We start from the raw sequence: 24,334 nt of genomic DNA on the forward strand, positions 1-24,334 counted from the left end.
CCAATCTGGAAACAAGAGGTCCTACTAAAACGGAAGTGGTATTTCTGTGCTGAAGTTGTTCCATTGTTCAGGTACAGGGATTGAAATGTATGGCCTGAAGTGCAGGGGGAGGCATATCCAACAGTTAGTAGGGTTTTGGGCTGAGACCTCATGGAGCCCAGTGAGGGTGGTATTAAATAGGCTTACCAGGCAAGTATGGGTATGGAGGGTTTCATGTGGTTTTGAGAGATCTAGTCCTTTGTAGGGGCTGGGGTGCTATGTACCTGGGTCAGTTCGGAGATTACTTCCTTTACGTGTTTTTCTCTTGCCTGATCTTGAACTCCACCCCCATCAGACATAACAGTATGGGTGAAGTAAGTCCAACAGACAGTGGTTCCCAGTCCTCCAGAACAACTAGGATTAATCATTTTCCCTGTCCAATAATGAGTATTTGCATGCATGCAAAGAGTGGCAGAGTTATAGCAGTTGCAGGACATATGGGTGTGGGCAGTGAAGGTGGGGGTTCCCTTAGATAAACTCCTATACGATGGGGCAACAATATTTCCAGAAGCCGCATTCTCCATAGAAACTCTTGGTAAGCAGAGCTACTGGCTGTACAGTGGCATGGAGGCGGTGCAGTGAGAGTGAAAGTGGGTAAGAGGACAGTAAAGAGAAAAATATGATAAGGGAGAGCCATGGGGATTTATGATTTTAGTCACTTTCCTCACGGTTGTCTGACAGCCACAAGTCTCCTTTAGCAGTGAGTATGCCATTCACATCATGAGATGTCCACACGGTAAGATCTCTTCCCTGTATTATTTTAACTGCTTTAGATACTAAGACTGCTACTGCTGCCACTACCCGTAAACAATGAGGCCAACACTTTGTCACTACATCAATTTCCTTACTCAGGTATGCCATGGGTTGCAAGCTCATGCTTCGGACCTGTGTAAGGACTCCTAGAGCTATTCCTGTTTTTTCTGTGACATATAAAGAAAAGTCTTGCCTTGTTGGTAAGCTTAACACTAGGGCTTGGTTTAGGGCCTTCTTTAGGGCCTGGAAAGCTGCTTCTGCTTCAGGTGTCTATCTTACTAAATGGGTATTGGCTTTTTGAGTTTCCTTAATTAGTGTATATAATGGTCTGGCTATTTCGCCATACCTGGGAATCCATATTCGGCAGAGACCTGTTATGCCAAGGAACGCTCTTAGTTGATTTAGGGTTTTGGGATGAGGATAAGCCAGTATAGGCTGGATACGTTCCTCACTGAGGGCCTCGGTGCCTTTGGATAATTTTAGCCCTAAGCATTTAACCTGCTGTGAGCAGAGCTAAGCCTTTGGTTTGGAAACCTTGTAGCCACAGGTAGCAAGGAAACTTAAGAATGCTTGGGTGGCTTGATGGCACAAGGTTTCTGAACGGGTGGCTAAAAGTAAATCATCCACATACTGAAGGACAAGAGTGTCCAGGTATGAGAATTGGCTCAAGTCTTGGGCTAATGCCTGGCCAAACAGATGGGGGCCATCCCTGAACCCTTGGGGTAAAACAGTCCAGTTGAGTTGAGATGTTGTGTTTTAACTGTGGAGTTAAATCAGTTGAAGGTGGGTAAATTTTATTCAAATAACTTGGTCTTCTTTTGGCTTCTATGGCACAGAATAATTTATCAATCTATTTTCTTTCATTAGAATGGCCTAGAACTTGAATATGTTTGGGAATTAAACTAATTCCTTTTGTTTTTTGTCTCTTCTAAACTTGGCTTGTCTGCAAATGGAAGGCATCACTCCTCTGGGAGACATTACCTGGTGGTGAGGAGCATTGTTAAATGTTTGGGAGTGTCAGTTCCCACATCTATAAAATGAGGACACTGGCAGATGATCTCTAGGGTCCCTTCCAGTAGGAACATTTTAGTATGCAGTGATTCTGCAGATGGGTTGGCATTCCACTCTAGGTCTAGATGTGGGAAAAGTTTGGCCACAAGGGTGCTAATTCTAGATTTCCCAGAAGAAAAATATCAAGGCTTGAGGGGCAGGAAGTTCCATCAGAGGGCCTAGGAGACTTCTCATATTAAGGAGTGCTTACAAATTTGCTCTCATCCCTCAGCATCTATGCTAAGTATAGTGTCAGGAATCCTGTGATTTCTTCTTAAAACTGAGCTGAAACAATTCACTGATTCCACAGAAGAAACATTCTCAGTATTGAAAAACCATTTCTGCATCCCAGATCTCTGTAAACCATCCACTTTAAGCAAGATTCCTTCCATTCTGTGAATAAACAAATAGCTTTGTCCACATATCAGAGAGTCAAGGTTCCTATGCACAGTCTTGTGGAAGGGATAAACTTGCCAAAGAAAAACCTGAACTGGAGAGTAGTTATAGCAGAAAAAGCATATTTGATTCAGGACCATTGTAATAGGAGAAAAGAGGCCTCAGTATAGAACTGGGCCCAATTCCAAATATGGAGTGTGCAAGTCAGGATGCATAGCCAAGGAGCAGGGTGGGTGTCAGTGGATGGAAAATTACTAAGAGAAAGCCTCGAGGATTCTGGCTAAATGTATGTGACAGGATTCTTGCTGAAGGCAGGCTAGGGTCATCAGATGCCAAGTGGGGAGGATGAAGAATTTGCTCAGGTGTTGTGGCTAATCATATATAGAAAGTGGGAATTTTCTCTAAATGGATTTAGCAAGATTGTTGCTAAAACCGGGCTCTTGAGAATGTGTCCAAGGGTGGGGCCTAGTCAGAATTTAGTCAAGGGGAGCATCTTGTCAGGCTCTGGAAGACTCCTTTGTCTCAAGGTAGTTCTTGGGAGTTTTCCTGTTTCCATTCCTTTTCATTGCATTCCACATAGGGCTTACAGAATCTGACCATGGAGGTGAGCTGGCTAAGGAAGTTTCTTTAATTGATGTAGCATTTGTGAGACGAGATGAAAAGGATTTTTCTGGATGAGGGGGAGGTATTTTCTCCTACCTCCTTTTCCCTGGATGACCTTGTGTTGCTGCTTTGAACAAACCCTCCAGAGAAATCCTTGGAAAAATGAGACTATTAAGTCTAAACTTAACTACAAAGATTCAAGGCACCACAAGAGACGTTAGAGGAAACCTTACTGAGACTGTTAACATTTCATGTTTCCTTTTTTCACTTGGAGACTTGATTTAAAGGAAGAAATCCAATACCTCTTTCTTCTGGAGAAACAAAGATGTGGTCTTTTTCCTTTTGTCTCTTCCTGAGATGTATTCGAGAGGCTCATGAGAGGCTGAATGTAACCAGTGTACCAACAATTTGTTCAGCTAAATGGGCAGTTCGATTTTCTTATCTGCACACTCTACTGAGTGGGACCCCTTGCCCTAAACCCCCAGCTAGGTGTGTTATTGGTGCTCATTCAGAACCCAGACAGCAGCTCCTTCTGATGCTGCTTTTTGTAGCGGAAATCATAAAACCCTTTGAAATGTATGTTGCAGCCAAACCTCTCTGCTTAGGGGAATCCTGCAGATACCTTTTTATTCTTTCTCTTTCGTTCTCCAGAGGATATCATCACGGCAGTCTGAGTTCAAAGTGGGTTTTTGTCATTTCTGTGCTTGGATGGGAGCCAGCGATTGCCTGCGAGACCTCTGAACTACAAAGGTTTACCCAGCTGGTGAAATTTATTCCTAGGGAATTTGAAAATGATCTCTCATTTCACAGCAACTGAAGACAATGTTTAAAAAATTTTTTTAAATATAATCTCTGCCATTTCTGGTTTTAATTCAAATGGAAAGGGGATTTCTCTCTGAGGGATTTCATTAGAAAGAGAAGGAATAGCTCCTCCTTCCAATCCTCACCCTGTTAATTTCCAGTTCCTTAAAATTCAGAGAACTCTGGCTTGTTGTGTCTTTGTTTCTGGGTCTCAGAATCTTGGTGGTAAAAGACAGGCTGGTTTACTGTTGAACAGAATGGGAGGGTTAGGGAGCTTGAGAGGCACCTCCCTTAGTTCTCAAGCAAAGCCTTCTGAAGAGTGACTGACTGCTTCTCACTTAGTTTTTATTTATAAGTCTAAATGGATGAATGCGTGGAGTGAACCTTTCCATTTGTTCTAAGAATTGATCCATAAAGCACAACTAACTAGCTCACTTTTTTTCTGACTTGTCTGCCTGGAAAGTGCTGATCTAAGTCTGCTCTTCTTATTTTCCTTAACTCATAAAAAATGTCAAATGAAATGGATACATAGCTATGATTTCATTTCCATTATGCATTCATTACTGTTGAGATATGGTGTAAACTTGGGGCTAATTTATTTTAGAGTCTGTTGCAGATCGTATCTCACCCTCTGCTCCCCACCTCATAGTAATCTTAGTGGATCTCTGTGTAGTACAAGTCAGTGGGCTGTGTACTCCAGCGACCCGGAGGAAATCACATACATAGATGTCATTGTGGATAGTTTGATAAAGATGTCTAAATGACAAATATCTAGGCAAAAAAAAACAAACAAAAAAAACAAACAAAAAAAAAAAAACAAGAGCAAGCCAAATAAAGGAAAACAAAACAAAACAAAATAAAAAAAACAAAAACAAAACAGTCCAGAGAGCCATAAACTATTAATATACATTGTACTTAGGCAAAAGATTGTGTTCTAGTTTTAGATTTACTCTGGCCTTTTTTAGCCCTACTTCTGCTTCCTTTACCGAAGTTATTTACTTTACCAAAGCTATTCTCAGACTTTCGGATAACCTGGTCATTGGATTTTATAGACTATTCCCCAATATGGTTTCCAAGGAATGTCTTTAAATAGAAGACAGGTGTTATGTAGTTGACACATATGGAGCTGGGCTGTATTAGGCAGCAGCTTTGTGTCACCCTAAGCCTGGTGTACCCATCAGGACTGAAAGGGGCCGGGCGGAGACCAAACTACACTGGTCGCGGTCAAGAGATCTTTATTGGCGGTATCAAGCAACACCACGCAAGGAGAAGGAAGAGAAGAGAGAGAGGGCTGCTGGTGTGCTGGGTTTTATATCCCTTGGGCCTACGTGGATTGGGCTAGGGGTGGGCCCAAGGGAAGGCGGGAGATGCTTCTTTCTGATTGGCCCTCCTTTGGCGGGTTCAGACAGTGCCCGGTCAAGGAGGGGAGAAGAACCTGGAACCGGCCCCGTCTTAAGGTATGGTGCCATTTTAAGGTACCCCATGTTACCTAACGAGGACAGTGACTCCAAAGGTGGAAACTCTCAGAAGATTCAGATGGTCCTCAATAAACTCTGGACCTCAGAGAGACACCAGCTTTATTGAAAAGTTAATGTAAATTCATTTTTATGTATTAAAGAAATATACGATATGATTTGGATATTTGTTCCCTACAAATTTCATGTTGAAATATGATCCCCAGTGTTGGAGGTGGGGCTACGGGGAGGTGTTTGGGTCATGCGGACAGATCCCTCAGGAAGGGCTTGGTGCATTCCCTGTAGTAATAACTGAGTTCTTGCTTTATTAGTTCACACAAGAGCTGGTTGTTTCAAGAGAGCCTGGAACCTCCTCTCCCCTTCTCTCTTGCTCCCTCTCTTACCGTATGACACACTTGCTTCTCCTTCACCTTTCACCATGAGTGGACACTTCTTGAGACCTCATGAGAAGCAGATGCTGGAACTATGCTGTCTGTACAGCCTGCAGAACAGTGAGCCGGAGAAGCCTCTTTTCTTTATAAATTTCCCAGTCTCAGGTATTCCTGTATAGAAATGCAAAATGGATGAATACAATATATATACATGTGTATTTATGTAAATACAATATATATATGTATTTTAAATGTACATTTAATCTCCCCATACAGCAAATTTAAATCCTAATATATGAGTATGATTTAAAGCCATTGGTTTTCATACCATGTACCACCATGTCCAACTGAGTGGCTTTATGGGCTGAGGGAGACCTGAAAAGGTGGATTTCATGGCTCTTTTCCATAGTAGATTAGATCCTCCTTTGTCTGTTTATACTGGGCCTGTAAATGAGGTTTGGTTGGAAGAGTTCTTTAGCTCAAAATTTAAAAACCACTGATGTAAAAGGTCATTCTGGCATGAACCACCAATCTCTTCTACCTAGGACATTGATGAGAGCCTTCTTCCTAGAATGGTTAGGGTTAAGAGCACACTTTTGATTCTAGTTCTGATACTGGTCCTGATTCTCTTTTTGTGTTGCACTCTCTATTGCTAACTGCCCCTCGTGATGGCACAAGTTCTCTGCACTTCAGAAACTTCTCTAATAACTGAAGGAGAAACTGGACATTTTCTAAAATGTTTTCCAAAGCCACAGTTTTCCTATGGCAAAAAGGCTGTAATAGAAATAGACTGTCATCAAACAACAAATCTGGGGTAATGATTTAATTTGAATTTTTAGTTTGTAGCTTTCTGTTTACTTTCTGGCACCTTAGTCTTTTGTTAAGACTATCTTTACATTGAATTACATTCCCTTTCTGAATATAAAAATACTAAATGGCAATTCTAGAACTGTTGGACAATACAGAATATCATAATAGACCACTCTTAGAATTTATTTTGATGTTATCTTTTTGTCTTCTTGGTGTTATCTTTGACTCTGAAAGTGTTTGCTTTCACTCTCTGAATTTACTTTTCAAATTCCCTTTCTTGATTGTTGTTTAAATGACATTATTTCTTCCTACATAATTGGATGAACAGAGTTTCCTTTTCCCTCGAAGTTTTAGATCAGACATGAAGTTCTCACATCCTCAAGTTGATCCTTCAGTGGGCTCTGGTTTACACTCTTTCTTTCACTGTCTGCTATTAACCTCTTCAGTATTTTGGTTCCAGTCAAGGAAATGACTTTTCTTTTTCATCTTCACCCATTCCCCATCTTCTGATGCAGTGTGCCCTCTTTCTGAATGTTTCAATTTGCGTCTCATCTCTCATTTGACTAATTATATCACTCTCATTCTCTAAATCTCTTTTAAGAGTTTCTTTTTTTTTTTTTTTCACTAGAAGTAGTACTGACAAGTTCCTTTTCCTTTCTAATTTAATTTGTGGCTTTTGTATCGTCTACTTTACTTCCCAAATGTTTAGTGATCCATTAAAACCAACCAACCAGACAACCAACCAACCAAACAAATCAACGGATGGCCTTAAGTGACAAAAAGATTTATGGCAGAGTTGAGACTAGAGACTCGAAGCCCCAAATTCCGGTTCTGTGATCTTTCTTCAAATGATGGTGCCTCTCACTATTCCCCTAATTAAAAACTAATAAGATCCTAGAATAACATTTAGATTAATCTTGCATAGCATGTAGTGCTCACTTATGGGCATTCGGATAGTGCATTAGGACTTCATTCTGGAAGAGGATTAGAACAGGGGGATCAGAATGAAGAGTAGACTGCCTTGTTCCTCCTAAAATGTACTTTCTTCACTTAAGTACTTGCCAGACTTTGGGAAGATACAAACAATACAGTATTTTCAACTTTTTTTCTTCTTTTTTTGCCATCTTTACATTGAGGACTTCCCTAATACCTCAATTTAAAACAGAAACCTACCATCACCTTCTCACTCCCTATCTTCCTTCCAGCCATTAGTTTTTCCACAGCACGTTTTACATTTTGACATACTTGCTTGTTTGTTTGCTCACTGTTGGATCCTCTCCCCTCCCGCCACCTCCCCCACCTGAATGTAACTCCATAAAGTGGGAATATTTGTCTGTCTGTTCACTGCTATATCTTACCCCTGGCTCAACCCCTCCATTCCTTCCAATATTGGCTAGGATATAGTTGATACTCCATGAGGATTTCATGGAGAAAAATCAACAAATGAATTGGTTAAGCCTCAGAACCCAAACCAAGCAAGGTAATCTCCCCTACTATTTAACAGATGGAGGGATCAGTTTACCTCGAGCTTATGCTACTTGGCGAAGGTCTCAGGATTTAGAGTCTCCTTTTCATCCTGTAAGCAACTAAGCTTTGCAACTGATGAAAAGATGCCATAATACATACAATTAATGAAAACGTTGTGGAATTCATGTTACAACTCTGACTATAAACTAAAAACCAATTCCAGATGTTTGATGAAAACACTTCTTAAGACTCCAGTATATGCAAATTTGGTTAGATCCCTTAGTCAAATGACAACCATGAACAAATGGAACACATACCCTCTGCATTAGAGCAGTGTCTGACAGCTGTCTCAGACCCAAAGAGTCTGTCAGCACTTACCTTGGTCTGTTCATCTTAGAGACCCTCAGCAGCATCTGTAACCCAGAACTTGGCAAACAAAGTAAACTGGGAGGCTGATTTGATTTCGACCCAGCTTGTTGAAGCTCCATTACCTACTAAGTCTGTTTAACATGGTTGTTATTGTCCCTTTGCCCCAAGTCTATAGTCTGGCTGTAGTTTGGATACAGACTGTTACTATTAATAACATACTGGGTTTATTATTTTCATCTAGAACCATTTTTTTTTGAATTTTTTTTGAATTTTTTTATTTTATTTTATTTTTCTATTATTATACTTTAGGTTTTAGGGTACATGTGCACAATGTGCAGGTTTGTTACATATGTATCCATGTGCCATGTTGATTTCCTGCACCCATTAACTCGTCATTTAGCATTAGGTATATCTCCTAATGCTGTCCCTCCCCCCTCCCCCAACCCCACAACAGTCCCCGGAGTGAGATGTTCCCCTTCCTGTGTCCATGAGTTCTCATTGTTCAATTCCCACCTATGAGTGAGAACATGCAGTGTTTGGTTTTTTGTCCTTGCGATAGTTTACTGAGAATGATGTTTTCCAGTTTCATCCATGTCCCTACAAAGGACACGAACTCATCATTTTTTATGGCTGCATAGTATTCCATGGTGTATATGTGCCACATTTTCTTAATCCAGTCTATCGTTGTTGGACATTTGGGTTGGTTCCAAGTCTTTGCTATTGTGAATAGTGCCGCAATAAACATACGTGTGCATGTGTCTTTATAGCAGCATGATTTATAGTCCTTTGGGTATATACCCAGTAATGGGATGGCTGGGTCAAATGGTATTTCTAGTTCGAGATCCCTGAGGAATCGGCACACTGACTTCCACAATGGTTGAACTAGTTTACAGTCCCACCAACAGTGTAAAAGTGTTCCTATTTCTCCACATCCTCTCCAGCACCTGTTGTTTCCTGATTTTTTAATGATGGTCATTCTAACTGGTGTGAGATGGTATCTCACTGTGGTTTTGATTTGCATTTCTCTGATGGCCAGTGATGATGAGCATTTCTTCATGTGTTTTTTGGCTGCATAAATGTCTTCTTTTGAGAAGTGTCTGTTCATGTCCTTTGCCCACTTTTTGATGGGGTTGTTTGTTTTTTTCTTGTAAATTTGTTTGAGTTCATTGTAGATTCTGGATATTAGCCCTTTGTCAGATGAGTAGGTTGCAAAAATTTTCTCCCATTTTGTAGGTTGCCTGTTCACTCTGATGGTAGTTTCTTTTGCTGTGCAGAAACTCTTTAGTTTAATTAGATCCCATTTGTCAATTTTGGCTTTTGTTGCCATTGGTTTTGGTATTTTAGACATGAAGTCCTTGCCCACGCCTATGTCCTGAATGGTATTGCCTAGGTTTTCTTGTAGGATTTTAATGTAGAACCATTTTTTTAATCACAATAGGGATTTGGTTTTGTCCTGAAATGTGAGGACAGATCTCTACACCAGCCATCCAGGGCTTGCTTTTCTACTTAAACTGATGAAGATATCTGGTGACTTCTATTTTATCTTCCTACTTTATTACTGGTTTAGTGTGTGCTCTAGTTTCAACTGCATGGTTTTAGTTTAAAAGTAATGTTTAATAGATCAAAAGTGCTAGAGAAGAGAAAAAGCAACAAGTAAACTTTGATATTGTTAGTAACGAAATCTCTTTGTTTTAGAAGCATGCTGCTTTTTCTATGGAAGTTAAGAAGGATATGAAATCATCTGATTATATATGATAGTATTTGTGATTATTTCATCTAGGTGGGGAAACCTGGTAGTAGGGTTCCCTGTGTTAAACTAAGAATGCTCAAGAGAAAGAGGTTATGAGGACTCTTGCTATTGTGCAAATTTCCAAGAAGCAGAGAAATAGATATGTTTAGTCCTGAAAGCAATTTGCAAAAATAATGAGACCTACTAAAATGATGCTAGATCAAATAATGGTATGAATCTCTTTTGTTTTGGTCCTTTGCCAACATTAGTGTAAACACAGACATACACTTGCACATGGCTCCTATGTCCAAATGTTCACAAAATCCCCACTAGTACATGTTTCCTGAGTATAGTTCCATTTCTCTCTTTTAGAAGCAAGTGAACCCTGAGAGCCTGTGGTCGTACCTGGAGGGAAATGTCCTGAACTACGAGTTAGAGATCTCAGCTTCAGGTACTGCTCTTTGTAGACTCACAGTGTGAGCCAACTGATTCTTTTTAGCCTTATTATTGTTATTATAGTTGATGTTCTCTGCTGTACCAACCTCACAAAGTTGTAGGAGACTTCATTGAGATACTAGGTGTGAAAACTGAGAATTATAGAGTATTGTGCACATTAAGATTAAGGATTGTTTTGAGGATCACACTGTAGTTTGCTCAATGCAGTATTGTAAGGAGGGGAAGTTAGTCCTGATCGTAGGTGTTCAGCGCAGTGTCTGGGAATCCTCACAATCACTACCCCTCCCCACTTTTTAAAAAAATCTTTGAGGAGGGAGTACACAGTGGAAAACAATTGCCAAATGGGAAATGAGATATGACTCTTTAAATATTTGATAAGCATCCAAAAATCTCATTGTATAAATGTTGCACTGGAAAACTACTTAGGCTCCAGGCCTAAGTGAGGCTTCCTATTTTATTGCTCTTGAATCTAAAAGCCCCACAGTCATGGGCAGAGGAGATGGAAGAGAAGGAGTGATGGATGTGGAGACGGATGGAAAGAGAGCGAGAGTGAGCTACTTGGTTTTGGCTGAGGGAAAGAGGTGAGCCCTGGAGACTGGCCTTGGCTGGCATGCTATATGGAAGCTGGAAGAACATGCAAGGGCTCCTGCTTTCAGGGCACAATCACTCCTGTGTCAAGCCGATCTAAGTCCTGGACTCAGATGATGAAATGGACAGTTTCTGCCCCACTGGCGTTGGAGGCAGGGGATAGCATGTGAAGAGGTGGGCAGAGAATGAAAGGGGGATGGGAGAGCAGAAGTTCCCTCTTTAGCTGCTCCTGCTCAGGAAAGAATATACATGCCACCCCAATTGAACAATGAGAACAGATGGACACAAGTGGGGAACATCACACACCGGGGCCTGTCGGGGGCTGGGGGAGGGATAGCATTAGGAGAAATACCTAATGTAAATGACCAATTCATGGGTGCAGCAAACCAATATGGCGCATGTATACCTATGTAACAAACCTGCACGTTGGGCACATGTACCTTAGAACTTAAAGTACATATAAAAAAAGTCGCTTAACTAAAAAGACTCCATGCAGAAATAAAATGACAAGAGTTTAGAAAAACAAACAAACAAAAACAGAATATATGTGCCACCCCAAAGGGGCACGGGAGGGAAGAGATGAGGAGCAGTGCCAATGGTAAGGGGCTCTTTCCTATAGGCCTCCCGAGGAGTTATTGATTTATGACCTCAAATACATCTCTTTGCCAGGAGTTTTGTACCTGGTCAGTTGTGTAACTCTAGCCAATCTGAGAAGAAAGTGTAAAAAGAAGGTGGAGTTGTATGTGTGCTTCCAGTGTATGAGAGTGTATTTTCCTTCTGTTTCCTAAAGTGACACGGAAATGAAACCTTGCTAGTGGTTACTTAGCAATTACATTCATTACTTTGTGTTTTTAAAAATAAATGAACTGCACTGCATAAAACTACTATTGTAAGCATACTTGGGATGTTTCTAAGACAGCAAAGGTTTTTCTCAACACCTATGATTTAATACAATGCAAGTGTTTAGTTTTTTTTTTCTTTTCCTTTTTCTATGTTCTCAGAGATAAGATTAAAAAATGAAGCTGGAGACAAGAGGGAATCTTAAGAACGGAAAGATTGTATGTTTCAGTTTTGTTCATTGAAAGTTGGCTAATAATAGGTAATATAGACATTTATATACAAGGAAGGAATAGAAATGACTGTATTCTATCAGTGAATTCTTAATTTGTGCTTTATTTTAACTTTTAGTAAGTTAAACATTTTAAATATCTCCTGGTCAGTAGTTTAATTTTTTAAAACAAAATATGATGAGGTGAAAACAGAAAACTTTCTGCATTCTGTAGTAAATTCTGTTAAATGAATAAGCTAGTGAAAAAGTTTCTAATAAAATAACATTGAATAATTTCGCTGTATTGAGTTCAAATGTCCTTGGGTTTCATGATTTTTCATCTTATTCTATCCCTTTACTCATTTAGTGAGTTATACAGAAAAACTTCCAACTCCTGAAGTGACGGTAGATGCCACAAAAAGATTTAGACCAGCATCTTCTGAGAAAAATACTCATGCCCGAGCCCTAAAATGACATTTTGCCAATCTTTTAAAAAGTAACAAACTTAACAAAGAGCTTCTTCTCTTATAAAAGTTGGGCACAGGTCTACTATTTATAAACAGTGGCTTTGGCTCACCAATCTTCTTTTTTTTAGAATTTTGGATGAGGCTTTGCACACAGTAGGTGCTCAGTGAAAAAAGAAAGAGCCATTCATCAGTTTATGATACTAACTTGCCCCCCCCACCTTCTTTCACTTCACTGAACCTTTTTAGAGGAGTGACACTAAAACTACTGCTACCGCCTGCTGCTTGGAAAAACCTCTATCATCCTTCTATTCTTCCAGTCTTCTAAAGTAGATGTGAATTTAGGTTCTAAGAGGTTAATGGGAAGAATGTCATTAGGGTGTATTGTTTATGTAGTAACAACAGAATGAATTAAAAGTTTAAAGCTTTAATCAGTGTGTGTGTGTGTGTGTGTGTGTGGGTGGGTGGGTGGGGGCAGTGTTTTGAAAATTGGTAGTGTTTTGATAATTTAAACAGTTTTATTTTTCTCTTGAACTGATTATTTTGGTGTCATATGGACTCCATTACCTTTTCAATATTATGTTGTTAGCCTTTTTTTGAGAATTCATCATGTTCTTATTGTGTTCTTGACTACATGTACTGTTAGTTCTTTAATTTTTTTTCTTCTTCTTTCTGCAAGAGACCATGAAATTATTCCAGTATGTTTGCTTAATTGTTGGGTATTCCTGTGACAAAGAAGGCACTACTCAGCCAGCCAGAATACACTGACCACCACTGCAGGGTTTCAGTCACATGAGACATCTGGGTGATAGAAGTGTGGGGAATGGCTACCATTGATAAGCCTGTATCTTCTAAGTGATCTGGGGACTAAGGCTTATTTTTCTCCAGGCTTGTCTTATGAAAAAGTTTTAGTCTATTTGGAATAGACAAGGCTTATATACATAAAGGAACGGATACTCAATTATATGTAATTATGTTAGTTGGGGATAAGGCTAAGCTGTGTTATGTAGTGACTCAAAAATGTGATGACTCAAACAAGATTGGAGTTGTTTCTCTCCAGGAATGAATGGTCCCACACCCCGGGGGCAGCTAGGCTGCTGGGATCCAGGTTCCTTTACCTGTTGCTCTGTTGTGGTTGAAGCTGGCTTATCCCAACCTTGTTCACATTTCAGCCCACACAGCTAGGCAGAAGAGGGGTGAAAGTGGAGCATGAGCAATGCCTTTTTTAAATTTTTTTTTTAAGTCAGTATTATTGCGTTATAATTTACAGAAAATAAAATACACCTATTTTAAGTGTATACTTTAATGGGCTTTGGCAGATTGCTTACACCCATTGAGCCACCACCCTAATCAAGATAATGGCATTTCCATCATCCCTAAACATTTCCTCAGGCCCTTTGCAGTAAATGCCATCTACTCTTGGCCTAAGGTGGCTACTGATTTGATATGTATCACCACAGATTATTTTTGCCTGTTCCAGAATTTCACATAAATGGAATTATATAGCAAGTGCTTTGAGGCTGGGTGATATAAGTCAGGTGCCTAAGTTGTAAATTTAAACAGACACTCACACTGAGTTTTATGCCAGTGCTGACTCTACAATGCACCCTGCACCATGCTCGATTGTATCTTGTTTCTTTTGCCCTGTGTATTGTTTTTGAGATTCATTTATTTTGTTATGTGTATCAGTGGTTCATCAGTTTTTGTTGCTGTGTAGTAGTCTATGTCACAAATTCACTACAGTTTGTTTATACATTTGTCTACTGATGGATGTTGTTTCCGGTTTTGGGCTTTTATGAACATAGCTGTCACAAACAGATGTGTACAAGTATTTTAGTGAACATATGTTTTCATTTCTCTTTGGTAAATACTCAGGAATGGAATTGCTGGATCATATGGTAAGTGTGTCTTGGTAACTTCAGGAGACTGCTGAACAATTTTTGAAAGTGGATAAATACTTGATAGTCTCATTAGCAATGTATGAAAATTCTAGTTGCTTTACAGCCTCACCAACATTAGTTATTATCAACATGTTTAACTAGCTATTCTAGTAACTATGTAGTGATAGCCATTGCAGTTTTTTCCTTTTTTGTCCCCGTACCCTAAGCTCCTATCCATTGTAGTTTTAATTTGCATTGCCCTGATGACTAATAATGTTAAGCATCATTATATGTGATTATAAGCTATTGTAGTGTTTCATAAAATATTTGTTAAAATTTTTTGACTATTAGAAAAAGTAGGTTGTCTTATATTATTATTATTGAGATGAATTCTTTTAATATTCTGATTCATGCTTTATATGACCTGAGAAATCTTTGCAAAACTCAAAGTGTCAAAAGATATTCTTTTATGTTTTCTTCTAAAAACATCATAATTTTAGCTTTAATATTTAGATCAGTTTTCCATTTTGAGTTAATTTTTATATATGTTGAGAGATAAGGGTTAAAGAGCATTTTTCCCCCTTGTAGATATCCGGTTGTTCTAGAACAATTTGTTGAAAAGACTATCTTTTCCCCCATTGAATTACCCTGACTCCTTCTTAAAATAAATTTTCCATGTATGCATGGGTCTGTGTCTGTTCCAATGGTCTATATGTCCACCTTTATACAAATACCATACTATCTTGAATACTGTAGCATTATAATCATTCTTGAAACAAGTAGTATACATCTCAGATTTCATTCTTTATCAAAATTATTTTGGCTTCTCTGTATTCCCATATGATTTTTAGGATCAGCTTGTCAGTTTTCAGAAAAAAATGCTAGAATTTATATTTCAATTTGGTTAAATGTACAGATCAATTGGCAGACAACTGACATCTTAACAATAGTATGTCTTTTATTCCATGAAAATGGTGCTTATTACAATCTTTAATTTTTCTCAGCCATGTTCTGTAGTTTTCAATGTATACGTCTTTGTTAAGTTTTGCTTTATGTACTTCATATTTTTGTATGAAGTATGCATTGTTGTATATGTTTTCAATAGTTTTTTGCTCACATATAGAAAGGTAATAATTGTGTATATACTTTGCATTCTGTGACCTTGCTAAATTTATTTATTAATTCTAATAGCTATTGAAATATCATTTTAAGAGTTTTCTGTGTACATAATTATGTCATTTGTGAATAAAGATAGTTTACTTCTTCCTTTTGAATCTATATGCCTTCTACTTATTTTTCTTACTTTATTACAGTGGTTAGAACCTCCAGTGAAATGTTGGGTAGAAGTGGTAAAAGCATTCTCCTTGCTTGTTCCCAATCTTAGGGAAAAGCATTCAGTCTTTCATCCTTTGCATGATGTTGTCTGTAGATCTTTTACAGATTCAATTAAAGAACTCTTAGTTTGCTGAGAGTGTTTATCGCAAATGGTTGTTGAATTTTTAAAATGCCTTTTAGCCATTATTAAGATAATTATATGAATTTTCTTTTTTATTCCGTTAATGTGAATTACAATGATTGATATTCAAATGTTGTATTCCTGGGATATACCACCCAGCCCCTAGTCATGATATAGTATCCATTTTACATATTATGGGATTTAATTTGCTAACATTGTATAAACAATATTTTGTTATATGCTCACAAGGGTTATTGTTCTATAGTTTTATTTTCTTGTAATGTCTTTTTGGTATCAGGGTTATGCTGTCCTCATAAGGTAAATTGTGGCACATTTCTTAAAGCAATTTTGAAAGCTAGTATTATTTTTTCCTTAAATATTTTATAGAATTTTATCAGTGAAACTATCTGCGCCTAAAATTTTCTTTATGGAGAGTTAAAAATTTTTATTCTAAATTTATTTTTAAATATAGAATAGGGCTATTTATATATTCTTTTTCTTCTTGTGATTGCTTTGGTAGTTTATATCTTTTGAGAAATTAGTCCATTTCATCCAAGTTGTTAAATTTATTGTCATAAAATTGCTCATAATATTGCCTTTTAGTATTTGTAGTATCTGTGGTCATGTCTCTCATTTCTAATACTGGTAATTTATGTTCTTCTCTCTCTTTTAAAATCCTTTATCACTGTAGGTAGAATTTTATAACATTTATTGACATTTTCCAAGGGCCAGCTTTTGATTTTATTCATTGTTTGCATGTTGTATGATGCATTTATTTCTGCTTTTTTATTATTCTTTCTTTTTGCATAATTTGGATTTATCTGCTCTTCCTTTTCTAGCTTTTTAGAGTGATAGGCCATAGATTTTTTTTAGAATTTTCTAGCTTTCTAATATATGCATTTAAAGCTATAATTTTTTCCTCTAAGCATCACTTTAGCTGTATCCTATAACTTTGATATATTGAATTTTATTTTATTTTATTCAGTTCAACATAATTTCTAATCTCTCTGTATTAGTCATGGTTCTCTAGAAGGACAGAACTAATATGATAGATAGATGTATGTATAAAGGGGAGTTTATTAAGGAGTATTGACTCACATGATCACAAGGTGAGGTCCCACAATAGGCCGTCTGCAAGCTGAGGAGCAATGAAGCCAGTCTGAGTCCCAAAGCTGAAGAACTTGGAGTCCAATGTTTGAGGGAAGGAAGTATCCAGCATGGGAGAAAGATGTAGGCCAGAAGACTAAAGCAGTCTAGTCTTTCCACGTTCTTCTGCCTGCTTTTATTCTGGCCGCACTGGCAGCTGATTAGATTGTGCTTACCCAGTTTGAGGGTGGGTCTGCCTTTCCCAGTCCACTGACTCAAATGTTGATATCTTTGGCAACAGCCTCACAGACACATCCAGGAACAATACTTTGCATCGTTTGATCCAATCAATTGACTTTTGATTTATTCATGAATTATTTAGATATATGTTGTTTAATTTCCAAATACTTGAGGATTTTTCCAGATATCTTATTTTTATTAATTTCTTCATTAATTCTCTAGTGGTCAGAGAATATGTTCTATATGTCAGTCTTTTAAATTTATTAAAATGTGTTTTATAGCCAAACTATAAGTGTTCTGTCTTGCCGAATGTTTCATAAGCATAAAAGTTGAATGTGTATTTGGCTCCTATTGGGTCTAGTGTTTTATAAATACCAAATAGGTTAAATTGGCTTATAGCTTTTTTTAAAAAAGTGTTCTTATGTCTCTATTGATTTTATCTCTACTTGTTCTATCAATTAACTAGAATTAAAATTTCCAAAATTGTTTAGATACTGTCTTTGTTTTTATAGGATGTGAAGAAATTGTATAATTGATTTCTGCTCACATTCATGGCAAAATTTAGGTTACATGCTCATATAGAAGCTAGGAGGTACAGCCCTTAGCTGGGAGCCATGTGCTTAGCTAAAAAACAAAATATTCTATTACTTAAAGGAAGAAGCGAATGATAGAAACTGGCAGAAAATTTACAATATCTGCCACAATAATTAAATAGTAACCTACTTGGGACAGACTATAAATTATGTAGGAGTTCAGAGGAGGCATCTTCAGTGTAGGATGAAGTTTTTGGGTGGTGGGGCTTTAATGCTAAGTAGGACTTATATGCATAGATTTGATGAAGGTCATTCTCCATATATAGAGCAGTAAAGGAGAGTGACAATGACAGAACTGAGCACAAAAATGCATGTGGTATACAGTAAGGGAAAGATTAAGCGGGACCACACAGTGAATTAATATTAGAAGTTACTAGAAAGTAAGGTTGGGTAGGCACATTGGAGGGTCGAGTTAGGGAGGGCCTTAAGCAGCCTGATAATGGAGTTTAGATTTGCTTCAGCAAGCAGGAATTTAGGTTATTGAGCAGGGAGATGATATGATGGAAGAGGTGCTTAAGGCTGATTTGTCGAGTGCTGCATGTCTTGAGGTAGGAGAGACCAGCTGGTGCAGCCATCCGGATGTGAGGTGATGAGGTGTCAGTGTGAAAGAAGAGAAAGCAACAATATTGCTTTTTTTCTGTGCTGGATATATTGATAGGTACATCCACTACTACTCCTGCTATTGCTCCCAGAGCAAGTCACGTGGGTTAGTAACGTTTAATTAGTGGGCAGTTTAAGATCTCAGTATCTTAGTCTTCCTAACCGTAGTGCTTGAAGGTACTGAGTCCCTATTTCAGGTGAGACAAAGCTGTTTTAGAATCACAGTTGAACAAACACATCAGGAAGTTTTTTGTGACTCAAAGACCAGTTCATCTGCAACCATCAGGCTTTTTTTTTTTTTTTGACTCATAAAAATGCTGCCAGTTGCATCAGAACAATGAATACACCCATAGGAACAAAAGCCAAGTTGTCCGCCCCACCATTGAGTGGTAATCCGCTACTATCTCCTTGGGAACACAGTGCCACGTTACCTTTCACATGGGGCAGCTCCCAGTTGCCGCAGCTCTGCAGGCTTTCCAACCTTCTCTCCACTGGGGCTCTCCACGCAGTGGTTAAGTGTCTATGCTTACTATTCCATATTGGGGTTATCATGAAAAATAAGGATGATATTTCAGGTATTATCATGAAAAATAAGCAATGTGAGACTGCTAATAACTATATCATGGATGAATCACAGCCATTTGAGAGTTCACATCTAATTATTTAGTGTCTCTAAGGGAGGGCATGGTCTCAATTAGGTTAGGAATGAGGTAGGAGGGGTAGAAGAAAGAGAAAGCCTCTCCTTGATCTATGGCTTCTGGGTGGGATTGAAACCCACGGCTCTCTCTAGACATGCAAACTGAAGTCACAACTCTCTGCATGAGTCATGTGTGGGCTGCTTATTTTGTTTCCCAGAGCTTAATTTCAAGGTTGTATTTCTTTTGTCACCTTTCTTCCCTCTTCCTTCAAGAGTTAGAAAATTTTAGTATATAGTGGATACAGAAGGGAGGTAGCAAAAAAGGAAGGAAAGAAGAAGAGAAAGGAGGAAGGATATTCTTCCATCATGAAGAAAGTTGCAAAAGAGATATACCACGGGCAAAAGAAGACAAAAAGATCAAAGACATATGCCCATTTGACTCCACTCATATTTTCTTTTCTTGCTCCTACGATTATTCTAACCCCAGGTAGAAATCACGTAATTAGGTTGTATCTTGTTTCTTTCTTAACTCTTAGTCTAGCAAAAACCATGACATTAGTTTACTGGTGCAGCTCCTGAGGCTGGGTAAAGATGCCATGGAAAGCAACATGACTCCAGCATTCCATTTTTGACCCTGGTCTTGATGCAGAAGTGTCTCTTTCATATGTCTGCTGTTTGGTCATTATGAGGTTTGTTATGATATGGACCTTCCCTTAGATGACCACTAGTGTGACCAAAATCAGCTTTTATGAGCAAACATTAAGAGTAGTGAGCTAATGAGAACAGCACATTTGGTTAAACAAGTTTTACTTAGTTTTCAGGAATCTATTTTATAGACACAAAGACATTCGCTTAAATACCATGTGGCTCTGATTAGCTGGCTTTTGGTTAACCCAAACATGCAGTTAAACAAATGTGATCCATCTTGCCCTGCAGCCCTGAGGCCAGCTCCCCCAAACTCTGAGGTTAGCAGTATATCTCCAGACTCAGAGGGCTTGGGTAATGTGGAGTTAATTTATATATGGATGGATTACTGCAGATGACCTCCTAGTAATGTGGTAGCTAAAGGAGAATCTACATATTGATCAAGAATCAAATATATGAGCATTTTCCCAAATCTGCAAATTATGCCTGTGAGCAAAGCCTTGTGATTTTATTAAGTTGGTGAGATAAAACCTGTCTAAAAGTGATTGAGAGAAATTGCTATGTATTTATTTTTCCTAGTGAAGTAGACTAGGGTGCCTGAAAAATCATAAAACTGTCTTTGTGATAGTGCTTAGTGTAGCAATTTTTGGGAGGATGGTAACACTCTTCTCAAATTCTACATTATTGTCTTCTGGTGAATGCTTTCCCTTTTCTTATTCAGCCATGAGAGAGGCAGTGGTCAAGCCCCCGGTTCTACCTACCAAAACTCCCCTTAGAAGTTCAAAATATGCCTGGTGGCCACAAAAGGACACTTACGTAAGTGTTGTGGAAGTTGGGAGAGCTGAGAGAAGGTGTTGTAGTTTATTACAGTGAGTTCAGAAGACTGAGATCCCAGGGGTGAGGTTGGAGATAACTGATGAGGAGTCATTAGTGAAGTGTGTATGGTAGGCTGTCTCCCCATTTATTTTTCTATCAGCTTACTGGGAGTTTCCACATAGTATCTCTCCCTCCCACCTACCCTCCTTCTCTCTCTCCTCCCTCTCTCTTTCTTTTTCTCCCTCTCTCTCTCTCCTGCTTTTTCCATGTGATGTGCCTGCTTCTGCTTTGCCTTCTGCCATGAGTAAAAGCTCCCTGAGGCCTCTCCAGAAGTCCAGTGATGTCAGTGCCATGCTTGTACAGCCTGCAGAACCATGAGCCAATTACAGCTCTTTTCCTTATAAATTACCCAGTCTCAGGTATTTTTTTTTATAGCAATATGAGAATGGCCTATACACTGTGTGACTTTGGGCATGTGATTTAGCCTCTGAGTTTTAGTGTTTTTCATCTGTAAAATGGGTGCAATGATAAAACTATGCTGGCAGGTTGACGTAAGGATACTGGTACTGGTACAGTTCCAAGGGCCTCATGCAGAGTTGGCACTTAACAAATAGCAGCTGTTATTTTCTGTTGTATGAGTTGGTATTGTTTCCTTTTTACAGAGGGATTTACAGAGAAACAGAAGTTAAATGTCCTGTAATAAGTTATCAGTAGTGCTGAGAATGCCTTAAGCATCTTTGGTAGCAATGGCCTGTGTTTACTTGCATTAAAGAGAATAAAAGCACAAAGTACTATTTCAGGACTATTTATGCTTGTCAGCTGCAACAGAAGTACTGTACACAGTGGAACACATGGGATTCCAGAGGCTGCGTGTGCCTGCTATTTCTGAGGCAAAAATGTCCAAGTGCACATGTATTACATTGAAAAAAATATTTATGTGTATTTGGGCCTTGTGGAGGGCATCTTCAATACTGCAGGTTTAGAAGTCATTATTAATACCTTTGTCCTACAGTTACCTTCCTCAAATCAATTTTTTTTCATTGGACATTCCTACATACTATATAATTCTTTTGGGTTGCTGGAGCATGAAATAGGGTTTTTCCTTTCTTATTTTCATGAGCAAATGTGCAGGGTACACACAAATCTTAGTCAATTTGCATCATCCAGGCCAGTCCAGCTCCTTTAGAATGCTCTTGAATCTCATTTGCCATTGGAAAAAAAAAGTTTAAAACTGTGTCAGATGGTATGACTTCAGTGTTTGAGAAGTCTGCCTTGGCTGAATATCTAATCCCATGAACGAGGGGAAATAAGACATTCATTGTTACCAGAACAACACTGGCTCTGAGACATTGGGCCAAACATGACCACTTAGACAGCAAATGCCTCAGCAAGCGGCAGATCACAATGGGCAGAGAGACAGTTTCCTAGCAGGACCCTGGGAAAGCCCAGTGGCCCTCAGGTGGGAATAATTCTGGAGAAAGGGTGCCAGTACAGCAGGAGTGCTAGCTAGGAGGGTCACCAATGTGGTGGGAGGTACAACAGAAAGATTGGAGCTTGAAATTTGAGAATAAAGTTTAGTTTTCTAATAATCTTGGGGGGATGGGTAAATATCTTATTCATCCATCCATATATTTATTAATCTACTCACTTATCCATCCATCCACCCATCTATCCATCCATCCATCCATCCATCCATCCATCCATCCATCCATCCATCCAATTACTCTCTTTGGAGAAGGCTAAAACACTTTGATGCATTAATAATACATTGTTCTAGAAAAAAGAGAGGATGTTTTATGGTGTCCTTGAGTTGAAAGGCTGTGGCCTGAAGACAGGCTTATTTAGTTAGTAATCACTCTGGATTTCAGGGGATGGACTTCATAAAATGCTGTTTTAGGAAGAGATGAGGCGTCTTAGAGAAATTAGATTTGAGTGAGCTGCAAGGAATTCTCAGGACACCATCTGAATTTTTTTTTTTTTTTTGAGACAGAGTTTCACCCTTCTTTTTTTTTTGAGAGGTAGTCTTGCTATGTCGCTGGAGTGCAGTGGCACGATCTCGGCTCACTGCGACATCTGACTCGCTGGTTCAAGCAATTCTCCTGCCTTAGCCTCCCAAGTAGCTGGGATTACAGGCACGTGCCACCACACCCAGCTAATTTTGTGTTTTTAGCAGAGTTGGGGTTTCATCATGTTGGCCAGGCTGGTCTTGAACTCCTGACCTTAGGTGATCTGCCCGCCTCAGCCTCCCAAAGTGCTGGGATTACAAGCATGAGCCACTGCAACTGGCCCCCATCTGAATTTCTTGAAGTCTCTGTGGATGATGAGGATTAATCTTACTTGTGATTTGCAAAGGACTCTGCCATCATTCCATTGCTGTGGGGCTCCACATAGCAGTTCACAGATGATTCTCTTTGAAATGACTAACAAAACAAATACAGTCAGCCCTTGGTATCTATGGATTCCACAATCATAGAGTCAACCAACTGCAGATTGAAAATATTTAAAAAATTGCACCTGTACTAAACATGTAGAGACTTTTTTCTTTTTATTATTCCCTAAACAATAGAGTATAACAACTATTTCATAGCATTTACATTGCATTAGACATTATAAGTAGTCTAGTGATGATTTAAAGTATACAAGAGGATGTGCATAGGTTAGGTGCAAATACCATGTCATTTTATATCAGGGACTTGGGCATCCCTAGACTTTGGTATCTGTGGGGCCTAGAACCAATCCCCCATGAACACGGATGGGGGACTTTACCTTAGAAAATCACTTGTCACAAGAACACCTCGATGTTTAATGGGTATTTTGCCCTTAATGAAGCTGAGACGAAGGAAGACTTAATCCTGAGTTTGTCACATTAAGCCCTCAGTTCTCCCAGCCACAGGAGCTGCTTCCAAATCTATGAAGATTCGTCTTTGTCCAATCTGGACCCAGCTTCAATCCATGAACAGTCATGGTGCTCTGATCACATCACTTCTCTGCTCAGGAACAGACAACATCTTTCAAATTTTTTCAAAATAAAGTCTAAATGTCTTCATATGGTATTTGAGATCTTCTCCTTCATGAATCGTATACTCCAGATGAACAGAACTACTTATATGGGCTCCCACTGTGCCACAGTATCCCCTCTCTGTTTTCATTCATTCTAGTTTCACTCTGAAATGCTCTCCTCCACATCTCTCTAGTGTCAAATCCTTCTCATCATTTTGTCTCCCCTGGGAAGCTTTCTCTGACCTCTCTGCTGGAAATAACTTCTTTCCTACTCTTAATTCACACAGAATTTGGTTTCTATCCTTCTTGTTTACAATACTGCTTCTCATACTTTCCTCATAATGAGACTCACCTGCAGGTACTTGTTTAAAAAAAAACCAAAACCTGGGCCTGGTCCCAGACCTACTGAATGAGCAAAAGTCTCAAAAGAAGGGGCCTGGGAAGCAGTATTTTTAACAAATGCTCCAGGTGAGTCCTTGTTTTTTATTTTATTTTACTTTATTATTTTACTTTGAGTTCTGGGATATACGTGCAGAACGTGCAGGTTTGTTTCATAGGTATACGTGTGCCATGGTGGTTTGCCGCATCTATTAACCCATCGTCTAGGTTCCGTCCTCTCGCCCCCCCGTCCCCCAACAGGCCCTGGTGTGTGTTGTTCCCTTCCCTGTGTCCATGTGTTTTCATTGTTCAACTCCCTCTTATGAGTGAGAACATGGGGTGTTTGGTTTTCTGTTCCTGTGTTAGTTTGCTGAGGATGATGGCTTCCAGCTTCATCCATGTCCCTGCAAAGGACATGAACTTTGTCCTTTTTATGGCTGCGTAGTATTCCATGGTGTATATGTACCACATTTTCTTTATCCAGTCTATCAGTGATGGGCATTTGGGTTTGTTCCATGTCTTTGCTACTGTAAATAGTGCTGCAATAAACATACATGTGCATATGTCTTTATAGTAGAATGATT

This window comes from Nomascus leucogenys, chromosome 18 (genome assembly GCF_006542625.1).
Source record: "Nomascus leucogenys isolate Asia chromosome 18, Asia_NLE_v1, whole genome shotgun sequence".
Classification (NCBI taxonomy): Eukaryota; Metazoa; Chordata; class Mammalia; order Primates; family Hylobatidae; genus Nomascus; species Nomascus leucogenys.